Genomic DNA, 20,050 nt, shown 5'->3' on the forward strand with positions numbered 1-20,050 from the left:
ATTTCTGCTATGCAAATTACACCCTCTGACAACTTGATTATGTTCGTTGTAATTTAACTCTGAATTAAAATAAACTCCCAGATTTCTAACAGAACTGACTGGATGAAGCTGTGACACATCAATATTCAAAGTCAGGGCATTATTAGCATCATCACCCCATCTGTTTCCTTGGATGATGATGATCTCTGTTTTACCATCATTCAGCTTAAGTTTCCTCCTTGCCATCCAAATCTCAATATCAGACATCAGAGATTCAAGCTTAGTCTAGGTATTGTTAATATCTGACACCTTAACACAGAGCTGAATGTCATCAGCATAAAAATTATAGGACACGTCGTGAGCATCAAGTAAAGATGATAAACTACTTGTGTAGATTGTAAGTAGCAATGGACCCAAAACTGATCCTCAAGAGGATTCGAACAGGAAAGCAGAATCTGAGCTAGTGTAATGCCACAAGAGCCAAAACCTGAGAAAGTCATGTAAGTAAAGGCTTTAGTACGTAAGCTATACATTTGTAAGTGTTTACCCTAACCCATTCTAGGCTTAAGGTATAGAAACATGCTTGTACCTAGTAGTTAATACATGTTCTTTTTATTATTATTTCTGTAGCTGTAAGATCATAAATCTCATTTATGCTGTGCTAGTCCTTAAGAATATTTGTACATGTTGTAGGTGAAGCTTTGCTGGAGGCATACGTGGGGTATTTGAGTGGTGTATCGTCTGTACTCATTTTCTATTAAATCAGATCTGATGCAATCAAAGTAAAGTCATAATGTTGTCGATTAACATGCTTATAGAAGAAATAATATCGTACAGAGGGGGAAAGCCGTTAAAAATTTTAGTTAGCTAGTACCCGAGGACATGACGTAATAGTTGGGTAATGTATTCCTCCGCCAAGAGGATGCTAGCGACCGCTGTTGATTCAACTAACGACTCTTTGTGTAGGATAATTAGAATAACTAAATTTTCCCCGTCAGACTGAGAGTAAAGAAAATTAATATCTGCATCCGTTCAGAATCAGAAGTTTAGAATTGTGACCCTCATATGGGGTAAAGCAAAAGTACCCTACACGTCATCCAAGTCAGAATGAAGAGAGAACAGAGGGGGTGTTAGCCAGCTCCTGGCCCACTCTCAGTTTTGTCTCCGTGCCATGTACAGGTGAGTTTCATTACTCTCTTTTCTTCCCTTCCCCCTTGTTCATACTGGCGTTGTGAAAGTTCAGTGATATTATGTGTGCCGTTGTGACCTAAGTTGTAGTGAAACTGACCCTCAGCTTTGTCTCCGTGCCACGTACAGATGCTGTGAAAATGCCACCTCAAAAACTCCCCCTAACCACCATATTGTAACTGCCCTAGCAAAGTTCGTTAGGATTTACATTGTGCGCTCACCATTTACACAAAACATTGTGATTAGTTCTTTTGATTATGTAATTGTTTAGTGAATTTATCTTGTAAAAGGAGAATAGTCGTGATTTTTCTATTGGTATATAGTATATCGATGGAGTCGGGTGTAACATTTCTTCTGGGCACGGCCTAGAGCTCTCCCATGCCAGGTGAGCTCGGAGAGCACCCTAAGTCCCCAAGGCAAACTCCCTCCCCTGATGTGCCCAGAGAAAGCCCTATATGCCTACGAGTGTACTGAATGTGGCGAACTGTTTGGTAGGAAGCGTAATCTCACTCAGCACCTGATAATTCATTCAGGAGTGAAGGATTTCAAGTGTAATGTAGGTGGTAAAATGTTTGGTCAGAAGTACCGTCTTTCAAAAGGGTTACCAACTCGTCCAGGATGTTAAGTTTCACTGATGTTGGGGAGGAGTGAGATCTAAAGAGTAATAACATTTGTTGGCTAACTAAGGTATATGTGCCTGTATAAAATTCACTGTGGAGAAAATTCTGTGTACCGTGAATAAATAAAATGTTAAATGATTGAAAAATCTAGAGTTCTATCAAAAAGTAAAGTTTCATTTCTTAGAGAAAAATCAATTTAAGTTGTCATTTATTTGTAAATTGAATAGTATAATGTAATGTGATTTAAAGAAACGAGAGATATTAGTAAATTCAGCATTTTAAAAAGTTTATTGAGTTTCACTGTCATTCCTCTCTTATATCTCTCAAATCCTGTATAAATTCTTCTCATAACCCTCGTGCCTTGGTGGGAACTGTTTTCGACCCCTGTGCTGAATCGGTTTTGGAAGTATAAAGTTCTGTTATTGCATTGTCACGCTACACAAAGGTGTTATTGTTACGCTACCTAAAAATTCTCTTACTGTTATGCTACTCATGATCGAGCTACCAAATTTCTTTCCTATTAATAATTATTCAGAACGGCCAATTTTCCTTGTGTGTGATATTTGATAAAGATAATTTAAATAATTTGAATAATCTTGGATCCCAACCGATTCCACAGTTAGTCCAACAATATCAGGATAAGGGTCGAACGAACCCTAGGGATACAATTGTGGTGCTCGTTGTAAGTCAGCCTCAAACAAAAACATCCAATAAAAGGGATCAGGCATCACATAATGGTGGCAGCATAGTGGGATAAATTCCCAGTCATTACTCCAAGGTTACAGGTTTGTGAGGAGAAGCCAAGAGAAAGAGACAGAATGTTAAAGGTTGCTTTGGTGGGACACAGCCAGATCCCGAGACGGTTGGAGGTGAGGGATGTTGAGCTGCGGATTTTCAGAGGGCCAGGGGCCAGAGCTAGGAATTTTTTTCATGATCAACGGCTGAATGCTGTCTTAGAGTGGGAATACGACCTAGTCCTTTTATGGCTAGGGAGCAATGACACTGACGGGGAATGCACCCCTGCAAAAGTGTTTTCGGATATCAGAGAAGTAGTGGAAGAGTTGGAAAGGAAGTGTAAGGCAGCTATATGCGTGTGTCAGATAGAACCTCGGAAATAAACTGAGGAAACAGCTCCCACAACATCAGCCAGATATAAGAGCATTCAAGTAGCAGTTAATAGAAGGAATAAACAGTTTCTGAGGAAACATAAAATTCTCCAATTCAACACTAAATTATTTGAGCAAAATATGGTGGACGGGGTCCATTGGAATGATGAAGCTAGGGAGTGGGTGGACACGAAACTCATGACGGTAATTGAAGAGTATCAGTAGAAGAACGAGTAGAGGTGTGAAAGAGTAATGGTATTGAATGTTAAAAATGTCTAGACCAGGGCAGTATCCAAACCTGAAGCACAGCAATCAGTAGTAAAAACCATGGAAAGGCTTGCCAGAGAAATTCGTGATATTGAAGCCCAGACACAAAATAGTAACACCATGAATGACTTCGTCCCCCCTCCAATTCTTTTTTATAGCCCCAGTACTAACCCAGGTCCAATCCACTCAACCCCTAACTCATGGACAACGGTCCCTAGGAAATCTCTTACCAAACCGCGAGACATACCTATATTGGAGTTAACCACATTACAAGGATTAGAAGATACCGCACGATTGGACATGTTTTTCGAGTTAGTAGAGCAGGTAGATGAGAGAGACGAGATCTGAATACAGGTAGCTAAGGGACGAATGGGACAGGAACTGGCCGTGTTCATACATAATTATCAGAAGGGACATCATGTACTCACCTGGCCAGAACTCAAACAGTACCTTAGAGATGAGTTTGCCATTGAAGTGACGATAGACCGAGCCTGGCAAGAGCTGGATGGTATGACATATACTGTAGTTGGGAAGAGCCCCCACAACCGTTCGTACACCATTACATTTGTCAACATGCGGTGGTGGAATCGAGATTCCCTCACGAGAAATTCCCATGTCGAGATCGAAGGTTGAAGCGTAAACTATGGTATGGGTTGCCAACAGAGTCCCGTGAGAAGCTGGAGGGCTTCCTAGACGACTCATACCCTCTGAGGAAATTCACAGACAGACTAGAGCATGAAAGACAATTGTTAGAAGAGAGATATGCTGGGAGAGTTAATACGACATCAGCTAATGGTTTGCAAGGGTCTCTCAATGTTTCTCAGTCCGTTTCCCAACCCCCTGTGACGGTAAAGACAGATAACGCTGCAGTAGCCGCGAATGACATGATGAAAGAGTTAGGAGACCAAATAAGAGAACTGAAAGCTGATCTAACTAAAGTAAATAAAACAGCAGTTCAAACTAAACCAGTAACCAGACGGAAGTACTGTCCTCGTTGCTTAGCTTCCTCACATGATTTGAGAGAATGCTGGAGAAAACCACCTCCGGGTCATTGTTTCGACTGCAGGCAACTGGGTGTAGACGTGGAAATAAAGGTTGTCCCGGACGAGCGGGGCGGGCTCAGTCGGCTGTGAACACGCAGGCTACCCCGACTCCGACTGCTGGACAGAACGAGCCAGTCACAAATGCACAACGAACCCAGAATACGAATACGCAGATATGACTAACCGGAGGCTTAACTTCGCCTACCATAAGTGTGAACATCAATGGTAGAATCTCAGAAGCAGTAGCAGACACTGGGAGTGGTCATACGCTGATCATGGAAAAGGCCTCTCGCAGACTTGGCAGGGAAATAAATACACGGCGAAACCCTCCTAACCTGCAAGGTGTCACGGGTGCCCCGTTGAGAATCCTGGGCATGATCAAGGTCAACAATGGCATAGGTGATGATAAAGTATATAGTCAATGGTGCCCAGTGGTACCAAATTCATATCTTGGGACTGAAATGCTTTTGGGGTGCGACGTAATTGGACAAGCACCACTAATCTGGAATGGAGCACAAAGGGTATTGATGTGGGGTGGAGCCCCCTACACAGTCAATCACATCCCGAGACAACGCAACAAAGTTCAGAGAGTCAGGACTGCTCCGATCGCATCGATAACTACGCAGAGTGACTTGACACAGATAAATCTATTGCAAACAGAAAAATTTAGTCCTTATCAGACCAAATTCGTAGCCGTACCTGTCGCCGAAGTACCTGAAACAACGCTAATCGTACACCCACAAGCTAGGTTCAGCCAAAACAGTCATCCATACTTAGTGAAAGTGAACTCAGAGGGACAAGTACATCTGCCCCTTAATAATGTATCTAAGGTAGATAAGACATTCTAGAGAGGTACAATATTGGGTTCATACGAAAGAATGCCGGACCAGTCACCAGGTACAATCCAAAGTGTAACTCAGATCCATAATGATTTGTTACCCAATAATGATGAAGTAGATGAGAGTAGTACGCGCGTACAAAGGCTGAACAAGCTGATCAACGAGCAATCGTGGAGCCATCTCACGCAGAAACAAAGGGACGAGTTAGCCAAGGTAATCCTCCAGCATGATCCTTTATTCATTCTAGATAAGAGAGAGTTGGGTACTATTGCTGGTCCTCCTGCACACATTAAGGTAGCCGATCCTCAACCGAGTCGCGGGCCAACCTATCGTTATCCAAAACAGGGGAAGCAAATCATCGCCGATATGTTACAGGACATGGAAGATAGGGAGATCCTTGAGAGGTCGACCGCGGCCTGGCTCTCTCCCATAGTACTTGTTAACAAACCAGATGGAAGTAAGCGTATGTGTCTGGACTATCGGCACGTAAATACTCACCTTGCCATGGACATATACCCACTACCCAGACTCGAAGAATTAGTCGAACAAGCTGCGGGATATAAGTACTGTACTATGTAACTCTTGACATGCGGGAGGCGTATTTGCATATCATGCTTGATGAAGAAAGTAGAGACCTCACGACCTTCAGTGATGGAGTAACTTTGTATAGATTCAGAAGGCTCCCGTTTGGGCTAAATTGCTCACCAGCTATTTTTTCATGTCGTATCCAGGCCGTCTTAGCACCATTATTGCGACAAGGGTGGATCAAAAACTACCTAGATAACATCATTTTGTGGGCCCATGATTTTCTAACCCTACTCGACCAGCTGAGTCAGTTGTTTGCATTGCTAACCCGTAATGGTGCGAAGTTGAATTTGAGTAAATGCACATTCGGGATGAAAGAAGTCACTTTCCTTGGACATAAGATCTCCGCCGAGGGTAGTAAGCCAGATCCTAAAAATATTGAGGCAGTCTCCAAAATAAAGCGGCCGACCACTGTAAAAGAAGTGCGCCGATTTTTGGGTATGTGTGGTTTCTACAGGAAACACGTTCCATCATTTGCTAAAGTTGCCACACCCCTAACCAATCTAACCAAATCAACAGTGAATTTTGAATGGACAGATCAGTGCCAGGAGGCATTCGAACATCTGAAATCATGCCTTATTAATGCACCTATCCTGGTCAGAGCGAGTGTAGAACGATCGTTTATCGTCACCACTGATGCTAGTAACACACATGTTGGAGGCGTCCTGAGTCAGATCCAACCAGATGGGACAGATAGACCGATCGGGTACTTTTCAAAGAAATTGGGACCGTGTGAGACCCGGTATTCGGTGACAGACAAAGAAGCTCTTGCGGTAGTGTTAACGTGTTGCCATTTTTCACATTATTTGTGGGGGAACATTTTTACGATTGTTACAGACCACCAACCGCTAACCGGTGTATTTAAGACAAAAACTAAATCACCCCGAATGAATAGATGGATACTTGAAATGCGAGAGTTTAAATACAACATTCAATATGTCAAAGGCAAGTATAATTATGTAGCAGATCAGTTATCTAGACCCGTTCGAGTCATAGCACATTCACCAGAGTCTGATTGGTTGGGACTGATGAGGGAACAGATGCGAGATAAGCAGAAAGAAGATCTAATGTGGGAAGAACTTATCCAATATTTGCAAGGTGAAAGGTTTCCAGCCAGAAGACTACCTAAAGCCACTCTAAGTCAATTTGCACTTCAGAATGAATTGTTATATTACACCAGGGTTAAATCAGATGGCACTATCCAATATTGTTTAGTAGTCCCACAGACCATGATTGGTCAAGCAATGAAGTTAGCTCATGAGACATCTGGACATTTGGGCCAGAAGAAGATGATCCAAAAGGCAGAGGAACTCTTCTACTGGCCTAATTTGAAAGTAGATATTTGTCAGTATGTAAAAGAGTGTGTAACCTGTCAGCGATTCAAAGGCGAAGCTGGACTACAACAGCACTATAAAGAGTTTCCACCTGTGGATAAACCATTTGAAAGAATCAGTATAGATTTGACAGATATGACTGCTGGAGTACAGGGCTATCGCTACGTGATGACACTAATTGATCACTACTCTAGGTACGTTAAATTCTATCCTCTTAAAACAAAACATACACACACGATAGTACACAATCTAGGGCAGTTTATGGCAGACTGTGGCACTCCAAGTGGGGTTATGGTGGACAACGGGGGAGAGTTTTGCAGTCATGAGTTCCAGGAGTTCTGCAGGAGCCCGAATGTTACGATCTGGTATATCACGCCATATCATCCTCAGGGTAATGGGATGGTTGAAAGGATGCACCGCACCTTCAAGAGTGTGCTGGCCCGTTTGAGTAATGGGCATCCTCTCCGCTGGCCTGAACTCCTGAAACCAACCCAGGTCGTGATGAATCAGGCCTGGCACTCCTCTACGGGACACCAACCCTATTTCGCACTTTTCTCTCACTACCCGCCTAGAATTGTTAGTGCTTCCTTGCCCTGTTTTGATGGTGAAGAGGACGAGTTGGCTGTTGCTCACGAGCTAATTAAACAGACCCATGAGAAAATGACCAGAAAGTATAGAAGTGTGGCAAACCGCCGGCGTAAGAATCAGTCGGTAGGAGTTCGCAGTCTGGTGTGGATAAAACGGGAGACCCCTATCCCAGGGACATGTCGAAAGTTGAACGTGAAATGGGATGGGCCTTACCGAGTAGTGCAAGTATTATTGGACGGGTGAGGATAGGTGTTAGAAAATGTGTTCACTGGAAACAAAGTACAAAGGGCAGCGGACAAAGTGAAGCCATACAGTGGTAGTGAGGAGTGGTTATTGGGTCCTCTTGAGGAGGAGTTTACCCCGTGTCCTGAGGATGAGAACCTTCCTCTTCGAACTAGAAGGCCTCCCCGGAGGTTAATTGAAGAATGTTAGTGATGAATTGTGGTGGAAAGTTGTGTTCCGAGACAGCAAAGGTTGGTGTGTGAAACCAGACCATGTGAAAGTCAACCGCCAGTGGTGTTATATGAAAGAAAAAATATTAAACTCTGAGTTAGGTCAAAGAGAGAGTAGACCTAGTGCTGAAGTGGGGACAGGTGCTTTAATTCGAGGGGGAAAGCTAGCTCATCCCTCAACTTACAGTCAGCACGGTTCGTGGTGAAGGGGAGTCACTTCAGGACGTAGCAAGCGCTAGTCAGTATGCCGGGTGGGGGGCTGGAAACACATGGTTGAATGAATGTGAGGAATAAACGAAGGTGTGTTTGAGAGAGTAATGTGGAAGCGCCCCCGGGACTATCTTGCTATCGAGAGTGCCAATCATAACCCCGGTGGGTGGATAACCTTGACCCGGAGAGAAGGCTGGCTGGGGCGCTGATATCTTCACCAATAAGAAAAATGGGGAAAGAGAGAGATGTGACAAGTGAAACAACCCCCAGGGGTATGTGGTTGATGTAATGTGCGGGCCGAAAGAGTGCCACTTATGAGGGGATGAAAGGGTTGTCATGTTGAGAGTGTTATGAAGAAATTAAAGTCTATTCTGGGTAAAAGGTGATGGGGCTTGACTAGTAATATCTGTCTCGTTGGCACACCTCCTTTGGTTAGTAATCTGCTGTGTGTTATGGTGTGGACAGGAGAAAATTTAGCTTCCGGAGGGGGAGAGCCGTGTAATGCCGCAAGAGCCAAAACCTGAGAAAGTCATGTAAGTAAAGGCTATAGTACGTAAGCTATACATTTGTAAGTGTTTACCCTAATCCATTCTAGGCTTAAGGTATAGAAGCATGCTTGTACCTAGTAGTTAATACATGTTCTTTTTATTATTATTTCTGTAGCTGTAAGATCATAAATCTCATTTATGCTGTGCTAGTCCTTAAGAATATTTGTACATGTTGTAGGTGAAGCTTTGCTGGAGACATACGTAGGGTATTTGAGTGGTGTATCGTCTGTACTCATTTTCTATTAAATCAGATCTGATGCAATCATAGTACAGTCATAATGTTGTTGATTAACATGCTTATAGAAGAAATAATATCGTACAGAGGGGGAAAGCCGTTAAAAATTTTAGTTAGCTAGTACCCGAGGACATGACGTAATAGTTGGGTAATGTATTCCTCCGCCAAGAGGATGCTAGCGACCGCTGTTGATTCAACTAACGACTCTTTGTGTAGGATAATTAGAATAACTAAATTTTCCCCGTCAGATTGAGAGTAAAGAAAATTAATATCTGCATCCGTTCAGAATCAGAAGTTTAGAATTGTGACCCTCATATATGGTAAAGCAAAAGTACCCTACACGTCATCCAAGTCAGAATGAAGAGAGAACAGAGGGGGTGTTAGCCAGCTCCTGGTCCACTCTCAGTTTTATCTCCGTGCCATGTACAGGTGAGTTTCATTACTCTCTTTTCTTCCCTTCCCCCTTGTTCATACTGGCGTTGTGAAAGTTCAGTGATATTATGTGTGCCGTTGTGACCTAAGTTGTAGTGAAACTGACCCTCAGCTTTGTCTCCGTGCCACGTACAGATGCTGTGAAAATGCCACCTCAAAAACTCCCCCTAACCACCATATTGTAACTGCCCTAGCAAAGTTCGTTAGGATTTACATTGTGCGCTCACCATTTACACAAAACATTGTGATTAGTTCTTTTGATTATGTAATTGTTTAGTGAATTTATCTTGTAAAAGGAGAATAGTCGTGATTTTTCTTTTGGTATATAGTGTATCGATGGAGTTGGGTGTAACGTTTCTTCTGGGCACGGCCTAGAGCTCTCCCGTGCCAGGTGAGCTCGGAGAGCACCCTAAGTCCCCAAGGCAAACTCCCTCGCCTGATGTGCCCAGAGAAAGCCCTATATGCCCACGAGTGTACTGAATGTGGCGAACTGTTTGGTAGGAAGCGTAATCTCACTCAGCACCTGATAATTCATGCAGGAGTGAAGAATTTCAAGTGTAATGTAGGTGGTAAAATGTTTGGTCAGAAGTACCGTCTTTCAAAAGGGTTACCAACTTGTCCAGGATGTTACGTTTCACTGATGCTGGGGAAGAGTGAGATCTAAAGAGCAATAACATTTGTTGGCTAACCGAGGTATACGTGCCTGTATAAAATTCGCTGTGGAGAAAATTCTGTGTACTGTGAATAAATAAAATGTTAAATGAATGAAAAATCTAGAGTTCTATCAAAAAGTAAAGTTTCATTTTTGAAAAAAATCAGTTTAAGTTATCATTTATTAGTAAATTGAATAGTATAATGTAATGTGATTTAAAGAAACGAGAGATATTAGTAAATTCAGCATTTTAAAAAGTTTATTGAGTTTCACTGTCATTCCTCTCTTATATCTCTCAAATCCTGTATAACTTCTTCTCATAACCCTCGTGCCTTGGTGGGAACTGTTTTCGATCCCTGTGCTGAATCGGTTTTGGGAGTATAAAGTTCTGTTATTGCACTGTCACGCTACCCAAAGTTGTTATTATTACGCTGTTACACTACTCACGATCAAGCTACGAAATTTCTTTCCTATTAGTAAATATTCAGAACGGCCAATTTTCCTTGTGTGTGATATTTGATAGAGAGAATTTAATTAAATTTGAATAATCTCGGATCCCAACCGATTCCACAGTTAGTCCAACAATATCAGGATAAGGGTCAAACGAACCCTAGGGATACAATTGTGGTGCTCATTGTAGGTCAGCCTCAAACAACAACATCCAATAAAAGGGATCGGGCATCACACTAGCATAATCAACAACTACTCTCTCAGATCTGTCCGACAGATACAACTTAAGGAGCAAAAGAGCACTGTCGCAAATGCCATAAAAATACAGATCATCCAACAATAGTTTACGATCTACTGTCAAAAGCTGCAGAGCGATCCAACAGAACTAAGAGAAAGCGCATCACACTAGGTGTTTACCACCAAGTCACTAAGAATCCTTGTTAATGCAGTTTTAGTTGAACGGTATTTTCTGCGTGCTGATTGAACAATGGGAGCAACTCTGTTATGTTCCGGTAGTGGTAAGAGCTGATCAAGTATGGCCCGCTCAATGATCTTAGATAAGAAAGACAGGTTAGAGGTAGATCAATAATCTGTCATGCTCTTGACATCAAGGCAGGGTTTCTTGAATTGGAGCTTAAGCATGGCACATTCTCGGACTGCATAAAATTACAGTAAAACCTCACTACAATGGACTAATTGGGGCCCAAGCCATTCCGAAAAAAGCAAAAGTAAAAAAAAAGTGACATCTGGACTTCCCACTGTAAACTCGGGCAGGGTGATGGGACAAGGAGAGTCACAACAAAGGTTGGGGGAGGGTGGGGAGGGAACAAGTGGGGGTGAGGGAGGATGGGGGGAAAGGAAGGACAGGGGGGTGGGGGAGACAAGCAGGAGTTGGGGAGAGTGGGGGGACTGGGAGAGAGACAAGAAACCCAAACTACCCTACTGACCCCCCAACCTAATCTCTCGCACTCGCTCACTCACTCATTATCTGACTTACTTATTCTCACTCGCTTATTCTCTCACTCACACATTCCCTAACTTATTCTCTCTCTTTCTCACTCACTCTCTCACTCTCTCTCTCTCACACACACACACACACAAACACACACACGAGATCAAAAGTTTAAGGAATACACTGGAAAAAATTCGTACATGCAGTGATGAACAAGAAAGAGAAGTAACGAAATTAAAAGTTAGCAATGAATCAGCCTCTAATGAAATAAATCAGCTTAAGAGGGAGAATAAGAGGTTAGAAGAAGAAAGAGACAGGATGAAAAACAAACTAGATGAGTATGAATCCAAATCAAGAATACAGGACAAACACATTAAAGAAATCAAGGAGCAACAAAAGGGGTGGAAGAAAATTCAGGAAGAAGGAATTGTAAATTTGAAAGAGATTATAGTACAACAAAGCAAGGAAAAAGTGGAGAGGGAAGAGGTTAGGGTACTGGGAAGTAGAGAATCTTTAGTCAGAGATGTAGCAGATAAGAAAAAATGTGTAATAATTTCAGGAGTTCAAGAAAAATGTATGACAATAAGATCAGAAAGAGAAAGAGAAGAACTAAGGAAGGTTAAAGAAATAATATCACTACTCCTGGAGGAAAACCACAAAACTCAAGAAGAGATTGGAGAGGTGTTTAGGTTAGGAAAGTACGAGGAAGGAGGGGCAAGGCCACTGAAGGTAAAGTTCAAGACCCAAGCAACAGTAAATGAAATTATCAGTAGAACATGGAAATTATCAGACAAGGAAGGGATAAAAAATGTTTGGATAAGGAGAGATGCAAATGAGGAAGAAAGAGATAAGATAAAGGAGTTAGTACAGGAAGCAAAGGTAAAAATTGAACAGAGAACGGAGGAAGAGAAGATAGTGTTTTATTAGAGAGTCATGGATCAGAAATTAAGGGAGTGGTAGTACCAGTGGAGAGAAAGAGAAAAGAGAGCATAAAAAACATAAGAAAGAATTGGAAGGTGGCATATACTAATGCTGATAGTTTAATATCAGCAAGACTAGAAATAAACATTTTTTTGAGGGAACATGAACCTGATGTTATGTGCTTTGTAGAGACCAAATTAAGAGAAGATATTGATGTTCACATAGGAGATGGTAATTACAAACTGTGGAGAAGAGACAGAAGAGAAAAAACGGGAGGAGGAGTGATGATAGCAGTGAAGAACAACATAAAAGTAGATACCGTGGAAATGGGAGAAGGCAGGGCCGAAGTGATAAATATGAATATAAAAACTGGAGAAAATAGCGAGAGAGATATGGCAGTAGTGTATATTTCCCCTAAGACAAAAGCATGGAGTGATGATGAATACCAGGAAATGTTGTCAGACATGGCTACCAATTTACAGAAAATGACTGAGAAAAGTAACAATATAGTTTTAATGGGTGACTTCAATTGTAAAGAGGTGAACTGGGGGGAATGGGACTCAGGAGACAGCAAAGATTCATGGGGCACTACATTATTAAACAATACAATGAACAATGTGATGACGCAATGGGTCAAAGAAGAGACACGGTTCCGAGGTGAGGACACACCAGCAAGACTAGACTTACTGTTTACCAAAGAACCCGATGTAATAGAATCCTTGAAATATCTGTGTCCTATTGGAAAAAGTGATTATGTGGTCATTGAGTTCCAGATGATAACAGGGAACGTGGAACAAAGAGACGAGCTTTATAGGCAGGGAAGAAAACTTTACAGGATTGAGAAAATTTTCGGAAATGCAGATTGGAAAAAATTCAGAGAAACAAGAGAGATACAGAGGAAGTGGGATATTTTTCTAGGTTTCTATAATTCGGGAATGGAAAAATTTGTGCCAAGAGTAAGGGGGTAAGAAAACAGAAAAAAGGAGTGATTTAATTGAAGGTGTATGATAGCAAAAATGGAGAGAGATAAGGCATGGAACAATTGGGGAAAGAGAGGTAACAACAGAACAAAGGAAGAATATAAAAACTAGAAATATTACACAAGAATATGTAGAGAGGAAGAAAGGAATTTTGAAAAAGGTAATAGACAAATATAAGTATGAACCCAAACTGTTTTATATATTTGTCAATGTTAAACTGAAACAAAAGGAAGGAATCATCAAACTGAAAGTAGAAGGAGAGGTCTATGCATGTAGAAATAATGAACAAACATTTCCAGTCAGTTTTCACTAATGAAAGTGAGTTTGTGGAAGGGGAGGGAGTGACTAGAAATGTAGTGATAAAAGATATAAAAGTGGAAGTACAGGAAGTGTATAAATTACTAGAAACTCAACATGTAAGGAAATCCCCAGGACCAGATGGAATCTCTAATTGGGCACTGAAGGAATCCAGAAAAAAACTGGCAGGTAAGATTCACAGTTTAAGTATGTGTTCTCTGGAAGAGGGGAAAGTGCCTCAGGAATGGAAGAGGGCAAATGTGGTACCAATTTATAAGGGAGGAAACAGGGAAGAACCCCTGAATGACAGACCAGTGTCCCTAAACCAACATGGTTGCAAAATTGTGCGAAAGAATTCTGAAAGATAGATGGATAAAATATCTGGAAGAGTTGAAGATTTTGGCTGAAGTCTGTTTGGATTCAGAAGTGGAAGGTCATATGTTTCCAACTTGTTGAGTTTTTAGTCAAGAGCGATTGACGTGCTACAGGAGAGAGATGCTTGGGTGGAATGTGTTTATGTAGATTTGGAGAAGGCCTTCGACAAGGTATGCCATAAGAGACTAATGTGGAAACTAGAGCATATAGGAGGACTGATGGGGAACCTCCTGGAATAGATGAGAGACTTTTTGAGAGACAGACAAATGAGGACAGTAATAAAGGATAGGATGTCTGGATGGAGGGATGTAACAAGTGGAGTCCCACAGGGCTCGGTGTTGGTGCCGGTAATGTTCCTGCTTCATATAAATGATATGGTAGATGGAGTGAACAGTTATGCAAGTCTGTTTGCTGATGATGCAAAGATCATGAGGAAGGCAGAGCTTGAGGAGAATTGTAAAATGCTGCAGGAGGATCTGGATAGGATACATGATTGGAACCGGATGAGGGAAATGAAATTTAATGCAAAGAAATGTAAAATATTAGAAATGCTCGGAGTACTGGTCCAGGATAGTTTGTCACCTGAAAAACACATTAACAAGACAGTTAGAGAGATGTATAAAATCCAGACTAATATAAAAGTAGCTTTTCATTATATGGATGAGGAGATGATGAAAAAACTGATACTGGCCATGATTCGCCCCAGGTTAGAATATGCAGCAGTAGTGTGGTCCCCACACAAAAAGAAAGATATAAACAAGATTGAGAGAATACAAAGAACAGCAACCAAAATGGTCCCTAGTCTGGCAGATCTGTCGTATAGAGAGAGGTTGGAAAAGCTGGATTTGCCTTCCTTAGAAGAAAGGAGAAAGAGAAAAGACATGATTGCAGTGTTCAGGACCATGGTGGGAGTAGATAAAATTGAAAAAGAAGATCTGTTTTTTATGGGATAAGAGAGTAACAAGAGGACATGGAATGAAACTCAAGAAACCAAGCTGCTTGAAGGATATCAAGAAATATAGTTTTCCTTATAGATGTATAGACCTGTGGAATAGTCTGGACAAAGAGACTGTCCAGCCTAAAAACTTAAACGAGTTTAAAGCTAAATCTGACATATTGAGAAACAGAGACAGGACCCCACGAGCATAGCTCATTTCCTGTATATCACAATTCGGTAAATACACACACACACACACACACACACACACACACACACACACACACACACACACACACACACACACACAACACGAACGAGCAGCCGGAGAGAGCAGACGTCCTAGCCATCGCTCCTAACCTTGAGTAGTTTCAGGAATTTTGTCTGTCCTGTCTCCTAGGGTCTTTCTTTAAATTTAAAATAATGAAAGTTAGTAGACTACCAAAAATGTAAAGATTTGTTGGCTATAGTATACATGAATGTTTGTGGTTCATTCGGTAACAGCTGTTTTGGTACTTTACCGGTACATTAAACATGGCCGAAAATGTAAACATTGAGGGAATGGAATTTCAAGGATTTGATGCTAATACCAATGTCATGGACCTGGTGAAAACATTAATTATGAGGATTAGTGAACTCGAAAAGAAAGCAGAGAATCTAGTGATAAAGGATGTGTCAGTAAAAACAGAAACCACCATACAGAGTCTGATCCAGTCCAATGAAACAGCCAATGAAGAGATTACGAATTTGAAGCGGGAAAATGTTGAACTGAGGAGGAAACTAGAAGAGAGTACTAATAAAACGGAGAAGGTGAGTAATGTATTAGAAGAACATAAGGCAAAGTGGGCACACGTAGAAGAAGAACAGAAAGAAGTGGTCAGCTTAAGAGAGATCATCCAGGAAGAAAGGGAAATGAACAAGAAAGAAATGGAAGAAAATGTAATGAAAATACTGAAGAAAAAAGAGAAAATAGTGAGAGATACTGTAGAAAGGAACAGATGTGTGGTAGTATTTGGAAACAGGGAAGAGGAAGAAAAGGTTAGGTTCGTAAGACTCGAGAGAGACACGAACATGGTGAGAGGAATATTAGGCAAGATTGACCCCGAAGGAGACAAGTGGGTAAAAGAAATTGAGGAAGTAAGGAGGATAGGGCCTTATAAGAAAGGGGAAACAAGACCAATGAGAGTCAAGTTTACATCAGAAAGTGTAATAAATGAGATACTTAAAGTGACCTGGAAATTAAGCAAAGAGGCGGGGATGGAAAATATTATAATAAGAAAAGATCTGAATGAAGAAGAAAGAGAAGTTTTAAAATCATTAAAGGAAGAAGTAAAGGAAAAAAAATGATAAGAGGACAGAGGAACAACGTAATACTTTTTTTTGGAGAGTATTGGATATGAAAGTAAGGAAATGGTATTTAAGGAAATAGAAGTGAAGGAAACTAGGGAGGATGGTTGTGAAAGATCAGAAGTTGAGGAAGTGGTACGGACAGAGAGTAGGAGAGAAGAGGGTATTAAAAACGTCAAAAATAATTTGAAGGTGATATATACTAATGTTGATGGTTTCATATCAACAAGGATCGAAATTAATCATTTCTTGAGAGAACATGAACCTGATGTCATGTGCTTTGTAGAGACCAAATTAAGAGAAGATATTGATGTTCATTTGGGAGATGGTAAATACAAACTATGGAGAAAAGACAGAAAAGAAAAAAAGGGAGGAGGAGTGATGATAGCAGTGAAGAACAACATAAATGTAGATACTGTGGAAATGGGAAAAGGCAGGGCTGAAGTGATATATATGAAATTAAAAACTGGAGAGAATGTTAAGAGGGATATGTCGGTAGTGTATGTTCCCCCAAAGACGAGAGCATGGAAGGATGATGAATACCATTAGATGTTGTCAGATATGGCTAGCTACTTGCAAAAAATAATTGAGAAAAGCAATAATATAATTTTGGTGGGTGACTTTAATTGTAAAGAGGTGAACTGGGAGGAATAGTACTCGGGAGGCGGCGAGGATTCGTGGGGCACTATGTTATTAAATATACTAATGAATAATGTGATGACGCAATGGGTCAAAGAAGAGACACGGTTTCGAGGTGAGGACACACCAGCAAGGTTGGATTTACTGTTCACCAAAGAACCCGATGTAATAGAATCATTCGAATATCTCTGTCCTTTGGGAAAAAGTGATCACGTGGTCATTGAGTTCCAGATGTTAACAGGAAACGTCGAGCCAAGAGACGAGCTTCATAGACAGGGAAGATACAACTTTGGCAAAGCAAATTTTACAGGATTGAGAAACTTTTTTGAAAATGCGGATTGGAGAAAAATCAGAGAAACAAGAGAGATACAGAGGAAGTGGGATATCTTTCTAGACCTCTATAATTTGGGAGTGGAAAAATTTGTACAAAGAGTATGAGGGAAAGAAAACAGGAAAAAGGAGTGGTTTAACAGAAGGTGTATGATAGCAAAAAAAGAGAGAGATAAGGCGTGGAACAACTGGAGAAAGAGAGGTAACGACAGAACAAAGGAAGAATATAAAAGAACAAGAAATGAATACACAAGAATACGTAGAGAAGAAGAAAGGAATTTTGAAAAAGGTATAATTGACAAATGCAAGGATGAACACAAACTGTTTTATAGATTTGTTAATGGCAAACTGAAACAAAAGGAAGGAATCACCAAGCTGAAAGTAGAAGGAGAGGTCTTTAAGGATGCGGCAATGCAAGCAGAAATAATGAACAAACGTTTCCAGTCAGTTTTCACTAAAGAAAAGGAGATTGTGGAAGGGGAGGGAGTGATTAGAAACGTTCCGGTGATGAAAGATATAAAAGTGGAGGTACAGGAAGTGTATAAATTACTGGAAACTCAAGATGTAAGGAAAGCCCCAGGACCTGATGGAATTTCTAATTGGGTACTGAAGGAATGCAGAGAACAACTGACGGATAAAATTCACAGCTTAATTGTATGCTCACTGGAAGAAGGGAAAGTGCCAAAAGAATGGAAGAGGGCAAATGTGGTACCAATTTACAAGGGAGGAAACAGGGAAGAACCCCTGAATTATAGACCAGTGTCTCTAACCAGCATGGTCGCAAAATTGTGTGAGAGAATCCTGAAAGACAGATGGATAAAATATCTGGAAGAGATGAATATTTTGGCTGAATGTCAGTTTGGATTCAGAAGTGGAAGGTCATGTGTTTCAAACTTGTTGAGCTTTTACTCAAGAGCGATTGACGTGGTACAGGAGAGAGATGGTTGGGTGGATTGTGTGTACTTAGACTTAGAGAAGGCCTTTGACAAGGTACCTCATAAGAGACTAATGTGGAAATTAGAATATATAGGAGGACTAAAGGGGAAACTTCTGGAATGGATGAGACTTTTTGAGAGACAGACAAATGAGGACAGTAATAAAGGAAAAGATGTCTGGATGGAGGGAAGTAACAAGTGGAGTCCCTCAAGGCTCAGTGTTGGCGCCAGTAATGTTCCTGATTTACGTAAATGATATGGTAGATGGAGTGAACAGTTATGCAAGTCTGTTTGCTGATGATGTAAAGATCTTGAGGAAGATAAAGGCTGAGGAGGATTGTAAAATACTGCAGGAGGATTTGGATAGGATACACAATTGGAGCCGGACATGGGAAATGAAATTTAATGTAAAGAAATGTAAAATATTGGAAATGGGTAAAAGTACCAGGAGACCATCACTGAATTATTTTTTGGGTAATGAATTAATCACAAAAAGGAGAGAAGAGAAAGATTTGGGAGTGCTGGTCCAAGATAGTTTGTCACCAGAAAAGCACATTAACAAGATAGTTGGAGAGACTTATAAGCTCTTGACTAACATAAGAGTAGCATTTCATTATATGGATGAGGAAATGATGAAAAAATTGATAGTGGCCATGATCCGCCCCAGGTTAGAATATGCAGCGGTAGTGTGGTCCCCACACAAAAAGAAAGATATAAACAAGATTGAGAGACTACAAAGAACAGCAACCAAGATGGTCCCCAGTCTGACAGACCTGTCATACAGAGAGAGGCTGGAAAAACTGGATTTGCCTTCGTTAGAGGAAAGGAGAAAGCGGGGAGACATGATTGCAGTGTTCAGGACCATGGTGGGAGTAGATAAAATTGACAAAGAGGATCTGTTTGTATGGGATAAGAGAGCAACAAGAGGACATGGAATGAAATTGAGAAAGTCAAGCTGCTTGAAGGATATCAAGAAATATAGCTTTCCTTACAGAAGTATAGACTTATGGAATAGCCTGGACAAAGAGATCGTCCGGTCTAAAAACTTAAACGAGTTTAAAGTTAAATTCGACTTATTGAGAAACAGCGACGGAAACCCACGAGCATAGTACATTCCGTGTATATCACAATTGTTTATATTAGGTAAATACTTAAATATTTGGAACGACTTAGACAAAGAGGTGGTGCATGAGAAAAACATTCATGTGTGTAAAGGTAGACTTGATAAATGTGGATATGGAGACAGGACAACACGAGCATTGCTAAATTCATGTATACTACAAATAGGTAAATACAAATAGGTAAATACACACACACACACACACACACACACACACACACATGGAAATTATCAGACAAGGAAGGGTTAAAAAATGTTTGGATAAGGAGAGATGCAAATGAGGAAGAAAGAGATAATATAAAAAAGTTATGTAAAGGAAGCAAAGGCAAAAAAAATGAACAAAGAACGGAGGAAGAGAAGACAGTGTTTTATTGGAGAGTTATGGATCAGAAATTCTGGAAGTGGTACAGACGGAGACAAGGAGAGAAGAGGATATAAAAAACATCAAAAACAATTTGACGGTGGCATATACTAATGTTCATGGTTTAATATCGACAAGGTTAGAAACCAACGATGATGAAGGTACATGAACCTGATTTTATGTACTATGTAGAGACCAAGTTAAGATATTGATGTCCATATAGGAGATGGTAAATACAAACTGTGGAGAAAAGAAAAAAAAAAAAATGGGAGGAAGAGTGATAATAGCAGTGAAGAACAACATAAATATAGATACCATGGAAATGGGA

At 40.8% G+C, this 20,050-nt stretch overlaps 1 protein-coding gene across 1 annotated transcript in view; it reads right to left on the minus strand.

Moving 5' to 3' along the window:
- LOC145401055 (guanine nucleotide exchange factor DBS-like) overlaps positions 1–20,050 on the minus strand; it is a 1,269,176-nt gene that overhangs the window by 384,883 nt on the left and 864,243 nt on the right. The gene's annotated exons all lie outside the window — the stretch shown is intronic.

Source organism: Coenobita brevimanus, chromosome 54 (genome assembly GCF_032717465.1).
Source record: "Coenobita brevimanus isolate Jiangsu-jjx chromosome 54, ASM3271746v2, whole genome shotgun sequence".
In the NCBI taxonomy this organism is placed as follows: Eukaryota; Metazoa; Arthropoda; class Malacostraca; order Decapoda; family Coenobitidae; genus Coenobita; species Coenobita brevimanus.